This window comes from Mauremys reevesii, linkage group 4 (assembly GCF_016161935.1).
Source record: "Mauremys reevesii isolate NIE-2019 linkage group 4, ASM1616193v1, whole genome shotgun sequence".
In the NCBI taxonomy this organism is placed as follows: domain Eukaryota; kingdom Metazoa; phylum Chordata; order Testudines; family Geoemydidae; genus Mauremys; species Mauremys reevesii.
Genome location: NC_052626.1, coordinates 64774049 through 64785795, shown reverse-complemented (window position 1 = coordinate 64785795; position 11747 = coordinate 64774049). Strand labels below are relative to the sequence as shown.

At 39.7% G+C, this 11747-nt stretch overlaps 1 protein-coding gene across 5 annotated transcripts in view; it reads left to right on the top strand.

Annotated features, from left to right (window-relative positions):
* Nucleotides 1-4125: 4125 nt before the first annotated feature.
* The window catches only part of RGS6 (regulator of G protein signaling 6), a 323298-nt gene continuing 315676 nt past the window's right edge, over nucleotides 4126-11747 (top strand). For all 5 annotated transcript variants that reach the window (XR_005597748.1, XR_005597746.1, XR_005597745.1 and 2 more), the window contains exon 1: nucleotides 4126-4207. The gene's annotated coding sequence lies outside the window, so the exon portion shown is untranslated. The remainder of the gene's footprint in view (nucleotides 4208-11747) is intronic.

Sequence of the window (11747 nt, the reverse complement as noted above, 5' to 3'; positions counted from 1 at the left end):
CCCCTTTCTCCAGATCATTTATGAATAAATTGAATAGGATTGGTCCTAGGACTGACCCTTGGGGAACACCACTAGTTACCCCTCTCCATTCTGAGAATTTACCATTAATTCCTACCCTTTGTTCCCTGTCCTTTAACCAGTTCTCAATCCATGAAAGGACCTTTCCTTTTATCCCATGACAGCTTAATTTACGTAAGAGCCTTTGGTGAGGGACCTTGTCAAAGGCTTTCTGAAATCTAAGTACACTATGTCCACTGGATCCCCTTGTCCACATGTTTGTTGACCCCTTCAAAGAACTCTAATAGATTAGTAAGACACGATTTCCCTTTACAGAAACCATGTTGACTATTGCTCAAGAGTTTATGTTTTTCTATGTGTCTGACAATTTTATTCTTTACTATTGTTTCAACTAATTTGCCCGGTACCGACGTTAGACTTACCGGTCTGTAATTGCCGGATCACCCCTAGAGCCCTTTTTAAATATTGGCGTTACATTAGCTAACTTCCAGTCATTGGGTACGAAGCCGATTTAAAGGACAGGTTACAAACCTTAGTTAATAGTTCAGAACTTCACATTTGAGTTCTTTCAGAACTCTTGGGTGAATGCCATCTGGTCCCGGTGACTTGTTAATGTTGAGTTTATCAATTAATTCCAAAACCTCCTCTACTGACACTTCAATCTGTGACAGTTCCTCAGATTTGTCACCTACAAAAGCCAGCTCAGGTTTGGGAATCTCCTAACATCCTCAGCCGTGAAGACTGAGGCAAAGAATCCATTTAGTTTCTCCGCAATGACTTTATCATCTTTAAGCGCTCCTTTTGTATTTTCATCGTCAAGGGGCCCCACTGGTTGTTTAGCAGGCTTCCTGCTTCTGATGTACTTAAAAAACATTTTGTTATTACCTTTGGAGTTTTTGGCTAGCCGTTCTTCAAACTCCTCTTTGGCTTTTCTTATTACACTCTTGCACTTAAGTTGGCAGCGTTTGTGCTCCTTTCTATTTGCCTCACTAGGATTTGACTTCCACTTTTTAAAGGAAGTCTTTTTATCTTTCACTGCTTCTTTTACATGGTGGTTAAGCCACGGTGGCTCTTTTTTAGTTCTTTTACAGTTTTTCTTAATTTGGGGTATACATTGAAATTGGGCCTCTATTATGGTGTCTTTAAAAAGCGCCCACGCAACTTGCAGGGATTTCACTTTAGTCAATGTACCTTTTAACTTTTGTCTAACTAACCCCTCATTTTTGTATAGTTCCCCCTTTGAAATTAAAGGCCACAGTGTTGGGCAGTTGGGATGTTCTTCCCACCACAGGGATGTTGAATGCTATTGTATTATGGTCACTATTTCCAAGCGGTCCTGCTATAGTTACCTCTTGGACCAGCTCCTGCACTCCACTCAGGATTAAATCTAGAGTCGCCTCGCCCCTTGTGGGTTCCCGTACCAGCTGCTCCATGAAGCAGTCATTTAAAGTATCGAGAAATTTTATCTCTGCATTTCGTCCTGAAGTGAAATGTTCCCAGTCAATATGGGGATAATTGAAATCCCCCACTATTATTGGGTTCTTAATTTTGATAGCCTCTCTAATTTCCCTTAGCATTTCATCATCACTATTACTGTCCTGGTCAGGTGGTCGATAATAGATCCCTAATGTTATATTTTTACTAGAGCATGAAATTTCTATCCATAGAGACTCTATGGAACCTGTGGATTCGCTTAAGATTTTTACTTCATTTGAATCTACACTTTCTTTAACATATAGTGCCACTCCTCCCCCTGCACGGCCTGTTCTGTCCTTCCGATATATTTTGTACCCCGGAATGATTGTGTCCCATTGATTGCTCTCAGTCCACCAGGTTTCTGTGATGCCTATTATATCAATATCCTCCTTTATCACAAGGCACTCTAGTTCACCCATCTTATTATTTAGACTTCTGGCATTTGTGTACAAGCACTTTAAAAACTTGTCCCTGTTTATTAGCCTGCCTTTTTCTGATGTGCCAGATTCTTTTTTATGTGACTGTTCATCATCTGATCCGGCCCTTACATTATATTTCTCATTCCTCGGCTCCTGACTATAACCTGGAGATTCTCTATCATCAGACTCTCCCCTAAGAGAAGTCTGTGTCCGATCCACACGCTTCTCTGCAGCAGTCGGCTTTCCCCCATCACCTAGTTTAAAAACTGCTCTACAACCTTTTTAATGTTTAGCGCCAGCAGTCTGGTTCCACTTTGGTTTAGGTGGAGCCCATCTCTCCTGTATAGGCTCCTCCCATCCCAGAAGTTTCCCCAGTTCCTAATGTGTATGTGGTTGGTACTCTTATGAATCACATTACGGTTCATTGATACTATAATGTTGTTCTCCAGACAACACTTCCAGGAAAAAAACAAACTTTTATCACATGCACTGTGATGGGTATTTTTTATTATGGCCTTTTTTGTTGGGGAAGAAAAGAAGGGAATGATTGAACTCCAGCTTACTGGCAAGAAAGTAGTTTTTCTGTTTAAAAATAATCTCAAACATTTTGATGAACACAAAGGTCAAAAAAAAGGCTTCAAAATTAGTGACAGCCCAAGCCTGGCACCCAAGCATCTTTCATAGTTGGTTTAAAAAAATATAGAAGAAGGAGAATTAGAAGCAGAGTCTCCTCTGCTTTGGATCGTTATCGAGCAGAACCCGTCATCAGCATGGACATATGTATTCTGGAATGGTAGTTGAAGCATGAAGGGATGTATGAATCTTTAGCGCATCTGGCACATAAGAGTCTTGCAGTGCTGGCTACAACAGTGCCATGCGAATGCCTGTTCTCACTTTCTGGTGACATTGTAAACAAGACACAGGCAGCATTATCTCCTGCAAATTGTAACCAAACTTGTTTTGTCTGGGTGATTGGCTGAAGTAGGACTGAGTGGACTTGTAGGTTCTAAAGTTTTACATTGTTTTGTTTTTGAATTCAGTTATTTTTTGCACATAATTCTACATTTGTAAGTTCAACTTTCATTATAAAGAGATTGCACTACTGTACTTGTATTAGGTGAATTGAAATAAACTATTTCTTTTGTTTTTTACAGTGCAAATATTTATCATCAAAATAAATATAAAGTCAGCCCTGTACGCCTTGTATTCTGTGTTGTAATTTAAATCAATATATTTGAAAATGTAGAAAAAATCCTAAAATATTTAAATAAATGGTATTCTATTATTAACGGTGCAATTAATCGCAATCTCAATTTTGTTGATTGATTGACAGCCCTAAATAAAAGCATCGTGTCTGAGAATTTGAGAGAAGATGACAAACATTAATCTCACAATCTCTCTGAAGTAGTTATTGTGTCCTTTCAGCAGACATTTGACATGGGTTTAATCAGGCCACAACTTTATTATTAAATGTCTCAACCTTGGTCCATGTGAAAAGGAAGGCTTTAGGCACCGAGCTGCTCCTTTTAAACTCTGCATTCCCAGGGGATGAGCCTACGACCACGCTGACCCCTTTTTGCAGCAGTTTTCATCTCCCCTCCCCGCACCGGCCATAAAGCACTGTTCCCTTCACTCGGCCAGCCAGCCAAACACCCCCCCGTTTAAAGGTGCAGGGGGGGCATTATTCCCATTTTACAGGTGGGGGATCTGAGACACACAGACCTTAAGTGACTTGCCAGGAAAATACTGATCTAGTTGATCAGGCCTGTATGTAGAAGTCAGACAAGATTGGGTTCTAATATGAACTTGTGACCTTGGGCTAGTCACTTACCCGCTCTCTACAATAGGGCTAGCAACACTTACCATTGAGCTGGGAGAGCACATACAACTCTGCTGTGTAAGTATTACTGTTACAGGTGAGAAAAACTGAAAGACAAGTTATCAAGGTCAAGTGAATCCTGGGCTATACTATGGATAAACTGTATATCCCAGAAATGCTGTGTATGAAGTCAAATAATGGATTTCCTCTTATGACTCCATGTTAGATATTAGCTATGAATTTGTCATTCTTCATTGATTATGTACTTCATCAGGAAGCAAGCATAGTATATCATCTCCTATCCCTATCTACCCTTCTCTCTCCACACACACACATATAGAGTGCAGTGACAGTTGACCATCTGGTTTGAATTACTAGAAAGGAAATTGTACACAAAGGTCACTTAGGGACTATTAAAGAGAGAGACAGAGGAAAGAGCACTGTTTCTAATCAGCAGTTCATTAATAGTAACAACGTGAGTGCAGAATTGTGCATAGGAGACTGCTGAGATTTATGTATCTCTAATTGTTTAAACTGGAAATTTGAAAACGTATTAAGATCTTGGGTGATTACTTCTGAAATGCTTTCCACTCTCAGCCAAACGACAAAAGTTTATCAACATACAAGAAGTAATGAGTAGCAGTTGAGGACTGGCAATAGTAGGAAAAACACAGTTTTCCCTAAATTAAATAAGTTGAATTACATAGAAAATAAGAGAATCAAACAGCCATTTTGGAAGATAAAAAGTAAAACCATGTTGCTGCAACTGCTTTTGTATGGATGGACTTCCATACTCATGAAAGGCTGCATGGGGCTCCGCACAGGTGTAGTGACTTGCATGATCAGAGAATGAATTAGGAGCCTATAAAATAAAAATAATTGTGAGCAGTTGATCAAACTGACACGAGATTAACTTTTGCCAAAAAATAAAAAAAAGACTAATTTTACACCTTACTGTGAAACTAGTTTTTCCTTTTGAAAAGTCCTCTATGTTATTTGAACTATCTGGCAGTAGCAGGAATATATTTTGGAAAGATGATGAGGAAAAAGTACTTTCAAAGATACTACTTTGAAGTTTGGAAGGAAAATATAGGTCAGAAGATTCACCTCCCTCCTTTATCATTAACCTACATGGGCCTCATCTTATTTCAAATATACAAATTCAGTGAGACCTGTATTCTTCCAAGTGTTCCACATAGGAAAATGTAATACATTTATAATCATTTTAAGGAATAAAATAGCCCGCTCAGTGTGTTTCATCTTTGAAGTTTTGGAACTTCTGCACGTCTACAGAGCAATATTGACAATCCCAAGTGTTCAAAGGTCAGGGCCCCCAGAAATCATGAACCTAGCTTAAAATCATGATTTTAGTACATTATAAATTTGGAGATTTTTATGTGACTTCTGGTACTTGAGCAATTAGCATTCATGTAGCTATCTTCCACATTCTCCAAGGCTAGAAACTTACTTTAAAAGACAGACCGAAAAAAAGAGCTGAGATTTTCACATAATAGCATGACTCCTGGAGCTGGGATTTTAAGAAAATCCCCAGTTAACACTACACTTCTGATAAAATTGTGGGAGTTGGCAATACAGATTAGTGTCTTTCATCTGAAGATTGTGCTTTACAAATACAAAGGTGTGATGGGGTGTTCACTCTACACTGGCCATGAAAAGGTTAATGTAGATTGAGAAGGGGGCTGATTAACCCAATGGGCCACAGCTGAGAGGAATCAGGTGGCTAAGCAATCCCCTGACTCAGTGAGAGAGCCTGGGCTGGAGGTATAAAGAAGGAAATTGGAATCAGATTGGGTGACAATTTGCGGTCACTCCCCGGGAGACGTGTTTGGAGGCTGCAGAAACAGGCAGTCTACAGTTACTCCCTTGGAGGAGGGAGTTGTGTGACTGGCAGATCCAGAGGGGAGGGAGTGTTATATGGTTTGGAAAGGGCTCAGGGAAACGCAGTGAAGTCTAGAGGGTCCCTGAGCTGGAACTCGGAATACGAGGGTGGGCCTGGGTTCCCCTGTCAGCCACTGAAGAAGTGATACGATGGGGCAGTGAGTGGGAAGACTACCTAAGATTACTGAAGAAAGACTTGATACCCTGGAAGTGGAAAATGCATACAGTGACCTGGCTGAAGGGGCCAAGTCACGACTACGCAGCAGCAGCTCATGGAGCAAGAATGGGGCTGTAGAGGTGAAGAGACAGCATGCAACTGCGAGAAGGGGCATCAGCCTCACAAAGCTAATCCCTAGAATGGCCAGGCGGAAGCACCATCCTAACAGTGAGTCAAGCACCCCCTGTCACATATGTTTTCAAATGTGGATGCCTACACACGGATATATAAATGAGTGGCCTGACTTGTCAGAAATGCTGAGCATCTTCAGCTCTCATTGACTTTGAATTGCTGGGGCTCGGCACCTCTTCAGATCAGGTGACTTAATTGGGTGTCCAAAAATGAAGTTGGTTGCCAGACTCTGAAGTTTGAAAATTTTGTCCTAATTAATTAATCCTCACAATACCCTGGTTAGGTAGGTAGGGTGGCCATATTGCCCATCACTGAAAGCTTTTCCTCTGGGGTGTGGCACAGCAGCTGCTTAGTCCTCAGGACACTGCTTCCTGGGTTAGGGTAGGTCTGTAAGGACACTAGTGTGAGGAAGAGTGGCTGGAGCATTCCTGTCCTGTCCCATTTGCCTCCTTAGGCTGGCCTGTCACACACAAGTAGCAAGGGTTGGGCAACGTAAAGGTGAAGCAACAACTAGGGACGGAAGGTTCCTGGAATAGTGCTTAAAAGCTTTATTCTGAGTTCTATACTAAAGAGGTGGTGACGAGCGAGGGAGTCACTGTCCCCATTTCAGTGTTTGTGGAGAAGGCCCAATATATGGCTAGCGAGGTGGGGGAGAGATCATTCAGAAAAGGACAACAAGGGGGAGGGAGGGAGAGTATACTTTCTCCCATTTCTCATGTTAGAATTCTAAGAACATACGTACCCAGTCACCTGTAGGGCTGCAAGGACTAAAAGCCCACTACTGGAACATTACTTAATTATGGTCCATTTAAAACTCTCTCTTTCCATAGATGTTAAAAGTGGGATTTTTGATGCAGTATTGTCTATTTCGTCCCTGTAAGTATCAGATTGCCGTCATTGGTAATGTCATGAGAGATCTTTCATTCCCATTCTCATAAACAGTGTCTGCCACTGTTTCCTGAATTACCTTTGGAGTGGCAACTTGGCAATAGCAAAAGTCTGATAGTGTGGGCTGTCTGTGAGAGTAATGATCAGCAAATGCAAACTGGCACCAGGACCCCTCATCTGCTCATGTTTTATATACACGGAGTGTTCCAGTTTTATACCGATAACTAGGGCTATCAAATGATTAAAAAAATTAATCACGTGATTAATTGCGCTGTTAAATAATAATAGAATATCATTTTATTTAAATATTTTTGATGTTTTCTACATTTTCAAATATATCGATTTCAATTAAAACACAGGATACAAAGTGTACAGTGCTCAATTTGTATTTTTTATTACAAATATTTGCACCATAAAAACAAAAGAAATACTATTTTTCAATTAACCTAATACAAGTACTGTAGTGCAATCTTTTTATCATGAAAGTTGTACTTACAAGTGTAGAATTATGTACAAAAACCCCCTGCATTAAAAAAATGTAAAACTTTAGAGCCTATAAGTCCAATCAGTCCTACTTCTTGTTCAGCCAATTGCTCAGACAAACAAGTTTGTTTACATTTGCAGAAGATAATATTGCCTGCTTCTTGTTTACAATGTCACCTAAAAGTGAGAACAGGCGTTCTCATGGCACTATTGTAGCCGGCATCACAAGATGTTTACATGCCAGATGCGTTAAAGATTCAGATGTCCCTTCATGCTTCAGCCACCATTCCAGAATACATCTGTCCATGCTGATGACAAGTTCTGCTCGATAATGATCCAAAGCAGAGCAGATAGATGCATGTTCATTTTCATCATCATGAGTCAGATGCCACCTGCAAAAGATTGATTTTCTTTTTTGGTGGTTCAGGTTCTGTAGTTTCTGCATCAAAGTGTTGCTCTATTAAGACTTTTGAAAGCATACTCCACAGCTCATTCCTCTCAGATTTTGGAAGACACTTCAGATTCTTAAATCTTGGTTCGAGTGCTGTATCTATCTTTAGAAATTTCACATTGGTATCTTCTTTGCATTTTGTCAAATTTGCAGTGAAAGTGTTCTTAAAATGAACAACATGGGCTGGGTCATCATCCGAGACTGCTATAACATGAAATACATGGCAGACTATGGGTAAAACAGAACAGAAGACATACAATTCTCCCGCAAGGAGTTCAGACACAAATTTAATTAATGCATGTTTTTTAACGAGCGTCATCAGCATGGCAGCATGTCCTCTGGAATGGTGGCTGAAGCATGAAGAGGCATATGAATCTTTAGTGCATATGACATGTAAATATCTTGCGATGCCGGCTACAATGGTGCCATGTGAATACCTGTTCTCACTTTCAGATGACATTGTAAATAAGCAGCAGTCAGCAGTGTCTCCCATAAATGTAAACAAACTTGTTTGTCTGAGCAATTGGCTGAACAAGAAGTAAGACTTGTAGGCTCTAAAGTTATACAGTGTTTTGTTTTTGAGTGCAGTTATGTAAAAATATCCAACCTATATTTGTAAGTTTCACTTTCATGATAAAGAGATTGCACTATGATACTTGTATGAGGTGAATTGAAAAATAATATTTCTTTTATCATTTTTACAGTGCAAATATTTGTAATCTAAGATAATATAAAGTGAGCACTGCACCCTTTGTATTCTGTGTTATAATTGAAATCGATATATTTGAAAATGTAGAAAAGCATCCAAAAATATCTAATAAATTTCAATTGGTATTCTGTTATTTACAGTGCGATTAATAGCGATTAATTTTTTTGAGTTAACTGCGTGTGTTAACTGCAATTAATTGACAGCCCTACTGATAACTAAAATTTTAGTATAAACGTTGATTCGTCCCTGAACAGTGATTCCTGGTGTGTAACTTTCCTCAGCAGGGGACATTGGGCCAAATTCCTCTCCCATTAATATGGGTGCTTTTCCCTTGACCTACGCAGCACCCCTGTAAGAGGGACCAAAATTTGGCCCATGAACCAGAGGAGAGGCTTCCTCCATGGAGAAACCGGTTCATCAACCTCTTGAAAACAACTAAGGGCTTGTCTCCATGCACACTGGAACTAAAGTTGTGACTGGAAGCTGGGTTAGTTATTTCAATCCCAGTTTGTATGCAGACAAGCCCTCACTGAACATAGCCTCCCTTTTTCTCAGAGGTGGGATATAATTTTATTTCACAAATTATGTGAAGAGACATGACTTCTCTCTATAGAAATTTCCATGCTGAGCAATATTCTGCATTATTGAACATCATACTTACAGTGTCATTTTCATGGCTAGGTAGTTGCAGTAAATAGAATGAAGTGAAATGGACTAAAATGAAAATAGATTGCTACGTTGATTAAACCTGCTTTGATTTTTATTCTAGTCAACAATATCAATAATTATAAGATAAATTATACAGTGCAGTGTTTTCTGTCAAAATAATAAACTAGGATTAATGTCTGTCACCTGTGGTAAGACATTTAAAGCTAACGTAATATGTTATTAAGTGTGTGAAGAGTTATTGATCTGTTACTGTCTTCCCTGAAGAGTTGATAAAATTGTTACTTCCAAACAAGCTTTAAATCTTATTACATGTGCATCCCATATACTATAACATTTAAAAATGGAGTTACGGCCAAATTCCTGCTGATTGGTGTTATACATTGGTAGTGGGCAGGTGAAGATTCTCTTGACCCAACCCTACAGTTTCCCTCCTTCTTGTTCCAGGGAATGCAAAAGATGTTTCATTGTCTGTCAGGTAGATGCTAATTATTCTGACCATAAAACTATGCTACATGGATTCTTCTCAGTGTCAGCTCCCTGCCCCAGATTATCAACCAATGTATATGGATAATATAAAGTGGTGGTGAGGCGGGGAATGAGTACTTACAAATATTTGACCCGTGGATGCACTGAAGTCTTTAATCCGTGGTAAGGAGAACAGGGACACATTTTTTTGAGGCACCTGGGGGATTTAATGAAGTGGAGGAGAGAGACTAGATGCCCTAGAACAGACACAAGCATATGAGAAACAGATTGTGGGAGTAATTACTTTCCATGCTTTCCTGACATTAGCAGCAGGACTGGTGTTTTAATGAGAAAATTGAATTAAAACTTTAATTTATTTTAAAGAAAAAATATTCAGCATGGCTCATTGGTGAATGGAATTTGGGGTGCTCTGCAGTTTTAATTGCTTTCAAGAGACATGCTGTATGAATACTGCTAGGGAAAAGAGAAACAAAGAAAATCAGAATTGGGTAGCTACCATAGGTAAAGATAAGAACACTTATAAGCCATATCGATAGTAGGCCTCTTTTTGACAAATTTCCCATAATTGCTAGCACAGGTGGCTCTCCATCAGAGAGAGGAAGCAATGGAGTGAGCCCCAGCATAGACAAGGCAATGCTGGGACCTGGCATTTTTATCACGGTGTTGTGTAGACTTGCTGTGGTGGTGGTTAAAACATCAGGGAGCACCTGGAGCATTTGCTATATTAGAGATACCAGTATTGCATCTACTAAGTTGCGACAGGGGGAACTTCTTTACAAAAATGCCTAGAATATTATTATTTATTATTACCTGTACTGCAGTAACATGTAGAATCCCCAGTCCTGGAATGGGACCCCATTGTGCGAGGTGCTGTACAAATACAGAACAAAAAGATGCCACCTTAAAGCCCTAGCTACACTACATAAATATCAATATCTGAACATGTAGCTCAGCTGTGAATGTGATTTTTTTCATATCCGTGTGAACAAAAAAAAAAGGAATAATTACAGTAAGGAACCATTTTTTTAATGTAGGTACCTACCAAGGTTAATTTGTGGTTCATTAATGTTATGACTTAGTTTATTCTGTCCACACAGGTAAGCAAAAATGTTATAACATGGTTGGTCCATAGCCATTTTTTAAACATGTTTATTTTTATAGTGTGGGCAGAGTCTTGCAGTTAAATCTTTCATGGGTAATTTATTCTGTAAGAGTGCAGATACAGGCTATTTCTCTAAGGTTCTTAAATAAAAGTACAGCTACCATTGACCTCAAGGTGAGAAACATAAACATTTGCCAGGCTTCAAACAATAGCTTCAGGGGATTGCTAACCATGCTCCCCTCTGAGCCTGGCTTCTTGCTGTGCCTTTCAGCTTTCCAGCCAGGAAGATACTGTACATCCCATGGCTGGGAGAACACCCTTCCTCTCCAAGTCCCTCTGCTGTTTTTGCACAATTCTGTGTGGTTCATCTTTCAGTTAACACAGAGCTGCAAATATACTAAGGATAAACAACATACAACAGTGTGCTGGGCAGTCCAGAGGAGTTAGGATGCTTGTATTCCCACTGCCTTTTCTATAACCATTATCTGGAATAGAGCACCAGGCAAGTCTACACTTAATGGTCTAAGCAGACAGGAGAGAGCTCTCCCGTAAGCACAGTTAGTCCACCTCCACAAGAGGCGGTAGTTATGTTGGTGGGAGAAGCTATGCTGCCGACATAACCCCCCATGTGGACAGCACTAAATCGGTATAAGAATGTCGCTCAGGGGTGTGGATTCTTCATATCCCTGAGTAACATAGTTATAAGGCTATAGGTCTGTAGTGTAGACCAGACCTCTGTCTCCAGTGTCAACCTCACACTAAATTCACTTAAATTTTGAAACTGGAAAGTTTGCAAGCTCCACTTCAGGGATGTGAATCAACTTTTTAATCAACTCAGCTAAACTAGAGAGAGAAAGAGAGAGACTACATTACATCTTGTCTTTTCTTTCAGCCTTTCTAAAACAGGTCTTTGTTGCCTTAAAGAGAGAGTTCCAGATTTTAGGTGTCAAAACTTGAGAAATGATAGGAACCAGGATTA